Source organism: Aquila chrysaetos, chromosome 18 (genome assembly GCF_900496995.4).
Source record: "Aquila chrysaetos chrysaetos chromosome 18, bAquChr1.4, whole genome shotgun sequence".
Lineage (NCBI taxonomy): Eukaryota > Metazoa > Chordata > Aves > Accipitriformes > Accipitridae > Aquila > Aquila chrysaetos.
In genome coordinates, this window is record NC_044021.1 from 10,873,841 (window position 1) to 10,887,638 (window position 13,798).

The following is a 13,798-nucleotide window of genomic DNA, read 5'->3' on the forward strand; positions in this document are numbered from 1 at the left end:
TAGTTGTTTCTTGTTTTGGTATTTTAACTCATTCTCTCTACTTTAATCTCTCAAAAGAGTTGAAGAATGCATCAAGTACAGACCTTGCAATTGTTTCCAGCGTGCAGTAATAGAATATTTCCATCTATGAGATATATTTTGTATGCCTGATGATTCCATATGCCCTTACATTTTTTTGTCACAGCTATTTTCCTGTTTTACCTTTGGTCTCCTAACCTGCTTCTTTTTTTCTACTGGCTCCTTTTACACTCTTTGAATGTGCTTCAAAACTAAGAGTAGTCCATGTTTAACTCATTTGTGAGGACATGGCCAATGATGATTACTTTGTTAGACTTGTCTTTATTTCTCTGTACATGCTTTACTTCAGAGCAATACCAAACCAACTGGCAGGGCTCAGTGTTGGTCAGTGAGAGACTTGTTTGGCATAATTTATTTCAAAGAGTAAAGAAATTTCCTAAATTTATTATTAGGATCAAGTTTTCAGAGTGAGGCTAAGGGATGGCCTCTTAGTTCTCTTAAGTCTGGATTAAAAAGCCATTATTTTAACAAGTTCATCTAAAGCAATAAAATGGGGAATAACGAAGTCAAAGTTGTTGTCCAAGTTATTCCTACCTAATGCAAATATTTTTGATAGATATATGTGACATAAGTGACTGGAATTTCTCACTGACTCTTAATAAGCCACCTTCTTTGTATAAAGTCTTTCTATCTCACCTTTTGATATGCCCTTCTCAAGAAAAGCATAGATTCTTGTCTCTGATGTAGGTAAGGACTTCAGGGTTGCATTTTCATTTGCATGATGCTGTATTTACTTTATATTTCCATTATTTGGATTCTGAGGTACTTCGTTTGCTACACTCCGTATCTAAATAATATCACAATTTGATTAGAAAATTCCACTGTGTTTCTTTGGTGCAGTGCATGCAAGGAAACTAAGGTATCTTAAGCAAGTAACCAAAGTAAGCAACCTTTAGTAAGGAACGAAAATCCCAGAAGATGGAGTATATATCAAAAAATGTTTCTGTATGCAGAACTCTTCTGCTGTTTTGGTTGCTGTTTGATTGGTTGGGTGGGTTTTGGTGTTTTGTTTTGGGAGCAGTGACAAAGTAAGAGAACAAAAGTTTGTAAAATCAGAGAATTGAAAGCTGAAAAGTGTACAGGACATGTTTCTCACCATGTAGATTGCCTGTCTACTAATGTTTGCAGCTGTCAGCTTCCAGTAGCAGCTGGTGAAGAAGGTTGTGTCGCAAGGGGGACTGCTGCATCCATAGCCTTATAGCATGGGCAACCAGTGCAAGGGACTGTTCCTATGCAGAGGTTTCCTCCACAAAACTACATCTTCTCTTTATGAAATGGAGGGATGGTTCAAAAGTTCCATCACCTGTGAGGGAAGTAGCACCTCCATTTCTTGCAACAAAAATTAGAAGAAATTGAATGGGACAAAAGGACTATGCTGGGAAATAGTTTATTGTTAATTAGGAAAAGAAAGGAAGAGAAAAATACTTAAGAGACTGAATGAAGGAAACTTTAGCAGTGAAATAGGGACACCTTAGCTTTGACTCAAAAGGGTGTCCATAAGAATATAATTATGTAAATGTCAAGAAGGCTAGAAGTGGTTTTAATGTTGTACATTAAGATATATATTAATAATATGATGGAATTAGAAACAGAAAAGCCTATACTAAATATCATGAAAAACGTTCTGACAGGAAGATACATTAGGCTTTGGAATAGTTTTCCATAGGGAAGCCATCACTTAAGGGCTTTTTCTTCCATCAGTAAGTTCCCCAATTCTATGAAGATTCATATTCAGCTCTTCATGTCCAAATGGCAAATTAAACAAGAGAGATAATTTAAGCAGGTCCCTAAATCCCTCAGTAATTTTAAGGAAATTCAGTTACATCCTCTTATCAAAATATCCCTTGCTGGGGTTAAGAATAGACCCCTCTATATATATTTTATCAAGTTATGTTTAAAAAATAATTTTATTTAATTAAAAAGTGCAGATCTTTCTCCAAGTTTTGATCTCAGTCTTTTTGTGATTTTTCTGTCATATACTTTGTCCTTCTGCAAAATTCTGGGGCTTTCGGCTGTATCTGGGGTAAAGTACAGAGGTGCACAAAATGTTTTAAGTTTGAAATACTGTGTAAAGTGCACATTGCACGGACTTTCAGAGTTTGGGGTTCAAAAAAAAAGCTCATTTTATTGCAGACACACAGCTGCATTTCCAGGTTGACAGTAACAGTGATCTGTGTGAGGCAGAAGGCAAACTGAGCCTTAAGTCTGATATCATGTCTGAGCTCTTGGAGACAAGGTGCCTGTTTCTGTTACTATGATTAAAACGTTGGCCTTTGAAGTAATGGCGCATATCCAGAGTTATGGAAACCTCAGCATAAAAAGTAGGCCTTTGCCAGAAATTTTAAGAGTTTTGAACATCAACTCGCCCTGAAGTTTTAGTTCTTTTTTCTGGGATTTTCCTTTTTTTTTTTCCCTTGGTTTTTTTGGCCTACCCTTTTTGATGAATAATTTTTACTCATTGTTTCAGTTTTCAAATAAAGCATGAGCAATATTTTCTTATTTCTGTCTTTTGATGTCACTTTCATTAGCATTATGGTTTGGGTTTGGCACAAGACAATTTTTAAGACCTATTATTCTTTTCACTGCAACTATGAGAGAAAGGGTATTCTAGTGCGCTGGCCTTGGTCTGGAAAATGAGGATTTAATTCAATTCTCTCAAGTTACTTATATAGGATTAGGCAGCTTGTTACAAAGACATTTTTCAGTAATGTGCACAAGGACTGAAAGGTGGAAGACAGCACTTTGAGAAAGACATTAACCACGAAGAAGAATATAACATGTTACACCTTTTTTGGATATTCATCCCATGTTCCATGAAGTCTTGAGTAACTTACTCAAATCTCACTTTATTTATATAATAAGGATATTTAATGACTATTTTTATCCACCTAACTGGTACTGTAGAACAATTTGACATGCCACTGTAGCAACTAAAATATAGAAAAAAAGATATTGACTTATGCTTTCTTTTAATTAGAAAATTGCAAAATTGCACGCGTTTTGCTGAAGAGGAATGTTGTATTTCATACTGTTGGTGAATTTTGTGGTTTTGTAACTACAACATTTTGTTACCCTGACAGATGGTTGGTTTTCATATTGATGCCATGTATTTTAATTACTTTTTGTTCAGTTTATTGTAAAAAATGTAGGTCTCATCTTTTAAATTGTTTTAAATGCACTAGGTTTTCTGCTAAAAAGATGTTTCCTATAGCAATGACTGTTGATATTAGTTTCTAAACTATTGATTAAACAGCACAACACATTCTCACATTAAAGCATATTATATATATATCTAGATATACCTGTCTCCTTTAATTGCCTTGTTTAGCTTATTTTGTTTTGGCTGTCCAGAAGGTACTTTATACATTTCTGTGTGTATATATACAGTTTTAACTGCATAGTATGTACTACCACTTAAATGAATTGATAAATATTAAGTCAAATAAACAAGTTAAACTTCTCTGAGTAACTGAATTGCATTGAACTGCAGGCATTGAGAGTTTTAGCTGAACTTTTTCTCATCAATAAGTCTGCAATCCTTTGCTAAGAAGCTTTGCCTCTGAAACCCTCTTGGGGTTTACTAAATGAATTTAAAGCAATACAGATACCTTCTAAATCCCATAACAGAACTCACAAGTAAGCCAAATAAGCTGGAAAAAAATCTGTAAGTAGGGAAAGGCAATTCTTGTTGAATTAATGAAAACTGAAAAAACCTGAATTCTCTGGTTGCTTTTAGCCTGACTCAATAACAGTCTCTGAACAACTAACTTAGAAAAGACAATAGAAAGTGGGTTGGCCACCTGTAAAATGTTGGCCAACTACAATAAATTAAGCAATACAATTTTAAAAAATTTTAAGGTACCAAACTGTGAAATGAGGTGCTTCTACCTGGAATGAAACCATAAGGTCCAACAAAACTCAAGTATAAAAAAAACATATCTATTTTTTAAGATGCATAAATGCTTGTGATTCTTTCACTGAAAACTAGATCACCACTTTCCTTACTGCCACTGCATATAACCTATAAAGGAAAGATGTGAACTAAACTTCAAAACTTAATGCTCTGAATTGCAGGGGTGGGACCAAGAATCCAAAGCCGTATTTCAATCAGTGATGTAAAATTGGGCCTTTTTTATTTAGTAGTACAAATAAGTGTATTGATTCATTGTTGAGTTCTGGACACCTGTGACCCTCAAAAACCTTGAGAATGTCAGTGTATTCATGCTGCATCTGGGAAATAAATATTTTTTTTAAATAAACAGTCTCTTAAAATCTGTGGTGAAAAAGATATAGACTGATACTGATAAAATAGTATAAGTTAGAGTGAATTCTTTGTCCATCTGTTGACTGCATCTAATTGTCCACCTAGACGTACATACCTTGAGTACCCTGACCAGATGTAAAGAGCTGGGTGTCCTGGTTTCAGCTGGGTTAGAGTTGATTTTCTTTCTAGTAGCTGGTATAGTGTTGTCTTGGATTCAGTATGAGAAGAATGTTGATAACACACTGATGTTTTCAGTTGTTGCTAAGTAATGTTTAGACTAAGTCAAGGATTTTTCAGCTTCTCATGCCCAGCCAGCAAGAAGGCTGGAGGGGCACAAGAAGTTGGGAGGGGACACAGCCAGGGCAGCTGACCCAAACCGGCCAAAGGGGTATTCCACACCATGGGATGTCAGGCCCGGTATATAAACTGGGGGGAGTTGGCCAGGCGGGACGGATGGCTGCTCAGGAACTAACTGGGCATCGGTTGGTGTGTGGTGAGCAATTGCGTTGTGCATCACTTGTTTTGTATATTCCAATCCTTTTATTATTACTGTCATTTTATTATTGTTATTATCAGTATTAGTTTCTTCCTTTCTGTTCTATTAAACTGTTCTTACCTCAAGCCATGAGTTTTACTTTTTTCCTTCTGATTCTCTCCCCCATCCCACTAGTACACAAATAAGAAACATTCTCCCACTTGTTTTTTTTTGTTCCTCATGCATTACAGAGTAGGAAGTATACCTTTGATTAATGAAGTTGTATTTGAAAGGATGGATTCATTTAAATCTAAATCTTGTAAGCATAAACATTTCTTCTAGGAACATTGCTGAGAATTTCTCACCTGGCCCACTTCTTGTTTGGGTCTGATTCTTTGTGATATTTTTTTGCAGTGCCTAACAAAATTGGTAAGTTTTTGCTGAGAACACAACAAAAAATGCAATGATCATGTTGGCTATATAGATAGTGGACCTCATTTCTACGGAGTAGGAGTTCCTCTCTTAAATGTGAATCAAAAATAAATGAAACTCAAAAGGTTATTTTCATTGCTCGTTTTATCCTTCTCCCCTTGTTTTTTTAAACTTTGATTCTTAACCGAAGTTGTTGATGCTGAATTCTAATCAAAGATTAACTTATAAAAGACAAAATAGCATTCAGACAGGTTACCAAATATACCTCCCATTTCTGTAAGTTTCAAATGTTCTCCTTTTATACCTCCCTTGCCTTGATGATATTTCCCAACAAGACAAGCTTTTACAGAATGATCGGCATTTTTCTGGACATATTAAATATTTATTGGATAAAATCAACTACCTTAACAAGGCCAACATTTAAGCTTTAGCCACTTAAACAGAAGCATTCCTGAAAAGTAAAGCTACCTGTTCTTGTAAGACAGATAGTAAGACAAGAGGATAAAATATTTGTGCTTGCTTGGCCTAGAGTTAGTTGTAAGTCTTTGTCCAAAAGCAAGATTGTATCACAGTTTAAAATGGGCTCTTTAAGAAAATGACTACTGTTGACAATCCCGGACTAAGTTTCTATGTTTATGTAGTTATTTAAACAGTTTTGACCTTCACAAATAGGATCATGAGTCATTTCTTGTTTTATTTTTCTTGCAAATGAAAATGTATTACTGTTTAATTTCCAAAGTGTCCAAAATCATTATTCTCAGATTTATTTCTCTATTAATATGAGTCACATACTTTTTGCCTTTTGGAGTGTCCCTGATAAATATTTCGTTTTCTATGTTCAAGAAATATTTAAATCCCCTGAAAAAACTTGTCTTTTTGCTGTTGATCCTGATCAGAATTTTTTAATGGGTCTACTATTAAACCATGCAATTGACTACAAGGTTTTTGTTGGGTGTTTTCAGGTGGAGGGGAGGTTCCCCACAACCAAGTTCTTATAGTACTTTTTTCTCTTTGTTCACTGTCTAAAATTAGCTTAGAAAAAGATTGTGGTTTTCTTGGTTTGCTGATGCAGCCTTAAGGAAAGACTCTTTTTTTGTTTGTTTCTTTTTCAATATCAGATGACATTATTGTTAATAGTATTTCAGTATCATTTCAAACTATATAAAAATAATGGAATTGAGCTTTAGAGTTATTAAATATAGGAACCTTATAAACTTGGCGTTTTGTTTAACATAATATGAATCACTGTTCTCCTGTCTTGTGATTAGTTGGCTAACAACCATAAAGCAATGTAAAAACAACTTGTTCTGTAAATTATTTGGCAATTACATTTTAACTTATCAGAAGACTAAAATACCTATAATTTTAAAACATTTCAACAGCACTTTTTGCAGATAACATTGTCTCCTTCAATTAGGCAGTATTCAACGTAAAGAACAAGCAAAATCCTAGATACAGTATTTATTTATACATATTTCCTCTTATTGTAGTGAACAAAATCCTTGTGTAACATAAACACAGGCTTGACTTTAACGTGAATTAGCAGTGCTCTGAAAGGTGGAGGAGGCTGATAGGAAGAGCTGACAAGTATGAAAGTAAGATGGAAGAGCTGGAGAGATTTAATTTCCTAGCAAATAATTACCCCCAGGCTGTGTAAACTTGCTTAACCACTTAAAAAAAAAATCAAACCAACAAACAAAAAAACCAGATTTATCATTTCAGCGTAAGTGACAATAACTGAAGTCCCTATATTTATACAGGCCAGCAGCCTCCACAGGAAGACATCTCTGTTCTCATCAGCACCAACAGCAGTAAACATCTTCTCTATTTTTACCAACTTGTATCCTTTATGAACCCAAATACATTAAAGGAATATATAGAATAAAGGTTTAGACTTGCTTATGATCCCACTGTATAGTAATGTCTCCTTTTTTGGAGATTGTAACTCCAAGTTTATGATTCTGAGCAGGAAAAAGATTCACGCTGGTCCACTGCTTACAATATTGGTTATACAGCAATGCATATGGGAGACACCTGTTTTTCTTCTTCGTAACAAAAGTTTGCTCCTATCATAGATCTAATATGAACCAGTTAGACAAACTAGTAACAAACATAGTTTGCACTTACTTTGAGATGTTTTCCTCATGTCTTCAGGCCTTGTCAAATAGATTTCATGTTTGTTTTGTTTTTTTTTTTTTAATTTAGGTGTTTACATATATATCGTATATATTTTTTCTAAAGAGAAAGAAATAGTATGTATAGACAAATGCATGCTTGGATAAATATATATTTCCATTCATACATTATAAACTGATTGCTGCTTGACAGACAACAAAAAAATACCCTGAGAAATGGTTTGCAGATTCTGACTCCCAGCGCTGAATGGTGAATAAGTATTGCCAAGAGTTTAACAATGTCCAGAACAGCCAATTAAATTAAAATTGGCCAGTTCCAGGATCAGTTATGGAAATTTGGGCCTGATTTAATTTGAATACAGATATAAACATATTGTTTAATCTTTATATTTCAGGTTTTTCAACAGATAATAAATCTTAGTGTTGGGAAAACGTTCCTAACATCCCTGACTGTACAGATCACCAATTGCTGCCTACTAGAGAAATGTCTCACCACAAGAGATACCTTGCAAGAAGTGTTTCACCACTGCAGATTTCTTCCTGAGACACCGAACCCTGAGCCATAGCCAAACAGGAAAACAGATTCTGGAATTCTTTTTATTGGGCAATTTAGAAACAGAAAACAGGATACTGAAGCAGCTCCTACTTAATATGGAATATGTCAAATTCTGGTGAAGTGCAGGATTTTATTTGAAGACATTAAATACAAAGAACTTGCAATCCAATACAACTATCATATAAAGAAGGAAGACAGGAAATTATGGAACCCGAAGGCAACAGCGTTTTTTCCAAAACACCTCCATCAAGATGTGTGTTGAAATGCAGTGGGGGACTCCCCTCTGATTTAATGTCAGAAGAGCTTGTCATGTGATATACATTTGCAACTGTTGACAAATGCCACAGATTAAATTATCTCTGTTTTATTAAGATTCCAGAAAGAAGAAAGAACTAGAATAAGTTTTATATTAATTAGTCTTCATTTTTTTTATGATATCCATGCAAAAATTATGCAATATAAGACTTGAGTCTTTTTTTTGTTTTGTCTGCAAAACAAAAGCAATTTTTGTAAAGGCCTTAGGGGTAAACTGGTTAGGTAGAAAACATGGTACATGTAGAAAGACTTCACATCTGATACTTGAAATCAGTAGATTTATTGTTAGACAGCTAGAATAATGAGAAGGTAAGTTAGACCATTCCTTGCAATATTCGTTTTACCTCATAAAAGCTGTATAAGACATCCGTACTCTTCTTTTGTGTGATAAAGATTTTTGATTTAATATCTAAGCTAGAAATGTTAAGTTAATTTTTTTTAACATGAGTCACCTTGTTAGAACAGCAGTGAATGACATTTACGTTTATTTTCTGTTACTCTGTTAGCTCCCTTCCTCTTTCACGTTTCCTGGCTTTAACATTAAATGATTTTTTTTGTTTAGCATAAATAGGTTTCTGTTAAGAGAAAAAGAAAATAAAATACAAGAAGTGAGCGAAATTTTGAGTTTCAACTCTGCATTTTTGGGAGGTACTAAAGACATAATTGGGGCACAAATCAACAAACTGTGTTCTGCTGCTTAGCACTGCAGCTGCTTTCTTATTTCTATCTCCTAGTGAAATGTTGACTCTCGTCTTGCTGCGATGCTGTAGATAGTTCCAAAATCCTTGTGAAATCCAGCTTTCTTCAGTTTAATTAGTCATTGCTAGTAGATTAAGTGACTGGCTTTGGTCTTCAGCTGCAGGGTCTTTTGTTTTTGTGACTGTATGTCCGTGAAAGCCTGGGGTATAATTACTAAATCATCTCAGTTTCACCTGTGAAGATGACAATTGCTGGTGCCAAATTGCTCAGCTCCTAAATGCTTACCTTGGCAACACTTCTCGTCCCTTTCTTGTTTTCAGCATGGTGATTTTACTTTTCTTTCTTTTTGCACCCCGCCCCCGCCCCCCCACTCCCCCCACCCCCCCGCCCAGTTACTCTTAATATTCAGTAGTGTGACTGAAAGGAGAATGAAATCTGCACTGAAAGCAGAATAATGAGCATGTATCTGATACAATCAAAGCAATGTCTGGACACGTTTTCATCACGTTCTGTTATAAATCAAAAAAACCACTGTATGTGTTTCATCCCAAAGATAATTAAAGTCTGGTCATGTAATTTAGTAGATCTGTTGAAAAAATACAGTTGTTGAAGATTAAAGATAACCGTATCTTTGAATAGTCCTGGTTGTAATGCATTGGGAAGAATACATGGGGTATGGTCCTTTAGAGAAGTACATATACAAGTTACTGCTAGAAGGCAAAATAATAAATCCTCCCTCCCTGAAGGTTACAAAGTGTGATTCCTTTAACTGAGTCTATTATCAGCAGAGGTATCACACTGCAGTAGAGAAAGCTTTGTAAGTGTATGGAGAGTGGTCCATTCAAAATAAATTCTAAACAATATTTTCCAGGCAAATAACAGTCAACTACAACATAAATGCTACATATTTTAGCAACAAACCAAAAAAGCTTTACCCCAACACTTGGTAAAAGGTTAAATAGTTTGATTTTGGTTGTTGTCAGTGACATAAGTATAATTAAAAAATCTTTTCAATCAAGGCATCATTTGATCTTAAACACGTTTTGGGGTGGGGTCATTTAGGCGAGGCAACTGTAGTGCTTGCTGGTCTACTGACTGAAAGGTTTTCCATTCTGAGATGCTGAGATAGTGCAAAATTTGCCCAGCTTTAATTGGAAATGTCTCTGAAAATGATCAACATCAAAAATGAAATTATATTTTCCAATGTAAATATTACAGGCTGCTTAGTTTATGCATCCAGTATCTTAGACACAAGCACTTTCACATGTGTACCCACACATATGCACACTGCAGACTTATCTTTGTATAAATGTCAGGTGAAAGCTAAGAAAGTTAAACCCATCAAGATAGAACAGCAAGTTAAGAACGCTTGATGATTTCCAAGTAAAATGGTTAGGATCTCTCGGCTGATACTTTGCACCTAAGACGAAGAGGTTGATGTTACATCACAGATCAGTAGTTTGTTTGTTCATTTTTCTCTTTATAAACAAATTCCTCAACAGTGTTCTTAAAAGCATATTGTGTTCCTTCTATACTCAATGTGGTATCACAGTATTTCAAATGGTATCCTTACTTTTCTGGGTTTCATTTTTTTCTGTCATCTCTGAATGCTCCCCCCCCAGCCCCCCGCCCCGAGTCAGGGAAGTTTTGGTAAAATCCTTCATACAGATCCTTCTTTGTATGAAGATTCATGTCAGGCCAAATTCAGACCTGACTGAAATCAATATGTATGATATTACTTTCCTAATTTGAATACAGAATTAAGGTTCAGGTTAAGAGAAATATTTTCTTTTCCTCCATGATTTGATAAATGTTTATATCATGTTGAGTTACATACAGTCATGTTACTAATGTAAATTTTATTGCCTAAAGAACTTTATTCTGTTCTTTCTAACGACAGCCAGAAGAGTAAAATAACAACTGGACCTTGCAATGAAAATATTACAAAAATAAAAAGATTACCTTGGACTGTGGCTCTAAAATCCTGTGTTATGACTTACGGAAATTCTTCGTGCCACATCACTCCAGTCAGATCTAGTCAGTGGCGTATAAAGAATTGGTTTTAGACGATACATGTGTTTTGCTAACTAGATAGAGGAATCGCCAGATAAGACATGAGGCTATAGAGAAATTCCTTCTGTGAGATTTTGGGCAGATAGGTTAGAAAAAAGTGGCTAGAACAATTTGTTCATGCTTTGGTGTGGGTACATGTTCTTCTATAAGTACTCAGTTTTAGTAAATATGGATATAGAGTCTGATGTGATCTGGTAGTACATTAGAAAGTTTGGCCTTCATCAATATGTGTTGCAGTAGTAGAATAAAACCAATAGATATATAATTGTTTGCTATAGGAAAGTATATTTTTGAAAGACACATAAAATACCTGAAATGCTACTCATTATTATTTTCAATATATATTATTTTTTCTAACATACAATTAAGATTGTACTGTATACTTTCAAGGGCAACTGGACAAAAAAGAATTTTTACTGCTCAAGTAAAGAATACTTTCCAGTTCCTTCATTTTGACAGGCAAGGTATTCTAGAATAAATTGATAAAGTACTTGAATCATTCAGATCATTCTCAACTAAATTTAAAGTTCAAGTGATTAATCAATAATGTAGTAATAGAATTTTAGATGTAAGCTAGACCAATATGGATTTTGCAGCATTAATGTCATTATGCGTAAGAGCGAACATTCACCTTAGCCTATGTATTAATGCATTTTTCTTTTTAATATATGTATATCCCAGTAAGGCTTGTTACTTATGGAATCTTATCCATAGGAAGACAAATGCTCTAAAGCAGTGAATGATTGGTGAGGGTTAGTTAATCTCTATAGCGTGATTTATAATCCCATCTTGAATAGTCAGATACAACATCCCTAAGTCCTGAGCAAGGAAGAAATGCAGTGGTATTTCACTTTTAACTCTTTTTAATTCTTGAGTTGGTACAGAGACTTCTTATAGCCTCATTTACATTTTCCTTTGTATGACATGAAGTACAAAGCGGTAATACTCTGCTACAGTGGAACAGGTTTTCAGCAGCAGCAGCAGCAAGGTCACTTGACAAGTCTTCCGCCAACAGTTAAGAAGAATGGTCTGTGCTGTATCTGCTTGCTTGATGTTTTATACTCTCATCTCACAATTAGTTTGCAAGTGAGATTGTTCTCTTTGTAGCTAGAAAATTGTGTCACTATTATTAAATTGCAATAATCAAGACTAAATTGTTTAGTTGGCCTTTTTCCAATGGAGGTCCCTGTGGTGGGTTGACCTTGGCTGACCAGATGCCCACTCAGGTGTTCCCTCACTCCTCCTCCTCTTCAACAGGGCAGGGGGAGGAAACAAAATGGAAAAACTCATGGGTTGAGATAAAGACAGGGAAATCCCTTACCAATTACTGTCATGTGCAAAACACACTCGATCGGGGAAAATTAATTTAATTTATTACCAATTAAAATAGAGTAGGATGGTGAGACTGTCAGAGTCAAATACTCTGACCAGGTTCTTCTAGATATTTCACTTGTGGAGAGCATAGTGTTTAATATCAAATATACTTACTTGAAGATGTGTGAAGTTACACGGGATTTCTGATTTAGCAGAGTGATACAAACTATACTGAAAACACAATACACGTGTAAGTCACACTTCGCAAAACACAGCAATTGCAATCCACAGTTCAAACACCATGCCAATGTATTTCCCATTACCAGTCTCCATGACACACTCACCATCACGACACTGGGGGTCCCCACGCACCATGTGGGAATGTGTGCGCTGAAACCAGCTCAAGCCCGTTGCTCTCTTCAGAGTTCTTTTTCTGGTTGTCTGGTTTTTGTACTCTATGTTGGGCCGAAGCAGTGTTCATTCCCCCCATACTGGTCTGGCTAACTCAGGGAGGTATTTACACCTCCGGTTAATCCATTCAGCTGTTCATCCAGAACAAAGGCCGCCCTCTCTTCCCCTTTGTGTTGAGATAGAAGTCAGCTGCTTTGCGTTATCCTCTCGGCTTCATGGGCACATCGCCCTTGCCCTTTCTTCCCCAGGCTTTCTTTCCCCGAGGCTGAGGGGCTCAGCTGTGCCCGGCGGTGGGGCCGCTGGAGCCGGCGGGAACCGGCGGGAACCGGCTGGGTCCGGCCCGGGGCAGCCCCGCCTCTCCCCTCACAGCCGCCGACGCTGCTGCTGCTGCTGCCAGTCCCTGGGCACCTGCAACGGGTACAGTACCAAATAATTTAACATTTCCTTTTCAGCACAATCTCATTTCTAAGCGTATGCTTAAGTCCCATTTGTTTTAATAGTATTTATAACTGTTGGTTGCACTAGTCTGCCGAATTGCAAGTGGATGTAAAGGTGGAGCTTTTCCCCTTCATTTTTGTAAGGAATACAGCCCAATACTCTTAAGAGTAAAAATATTTAAAAATATAAAAAATATACGTTTGTATATATTTTTATATAAATACATAAAGTACTTAAAAACTCTGTGTGACAATGTAAAATGTCCACCGTGCTCAATTATATCATGCACCATGGAGTAGTGTAAGTAGGTAATGACTTTATTTACTTCAGTTTTACTATTAGGCAATTATTTGCAACTACAGAGCCAGTGAATTATATTTGTTTTCACTCAGACAACTGTGTATTTAAATGTTTCATTCACTGGGTTGGACCTTACTCTGCATGTTCACATCCCCCACTTGTGCAAGGTACCTGGTATTTTTAAACCACATCTGTGCAGGGATCTGTGTGAAAGACACTGAAACAATGTTCTACTTAAAGAAGTACCCACTCATCTGTTTGGTAGAAGCTGTGTGATTTGACAGTTACGTAAATATGATTTGTTGATC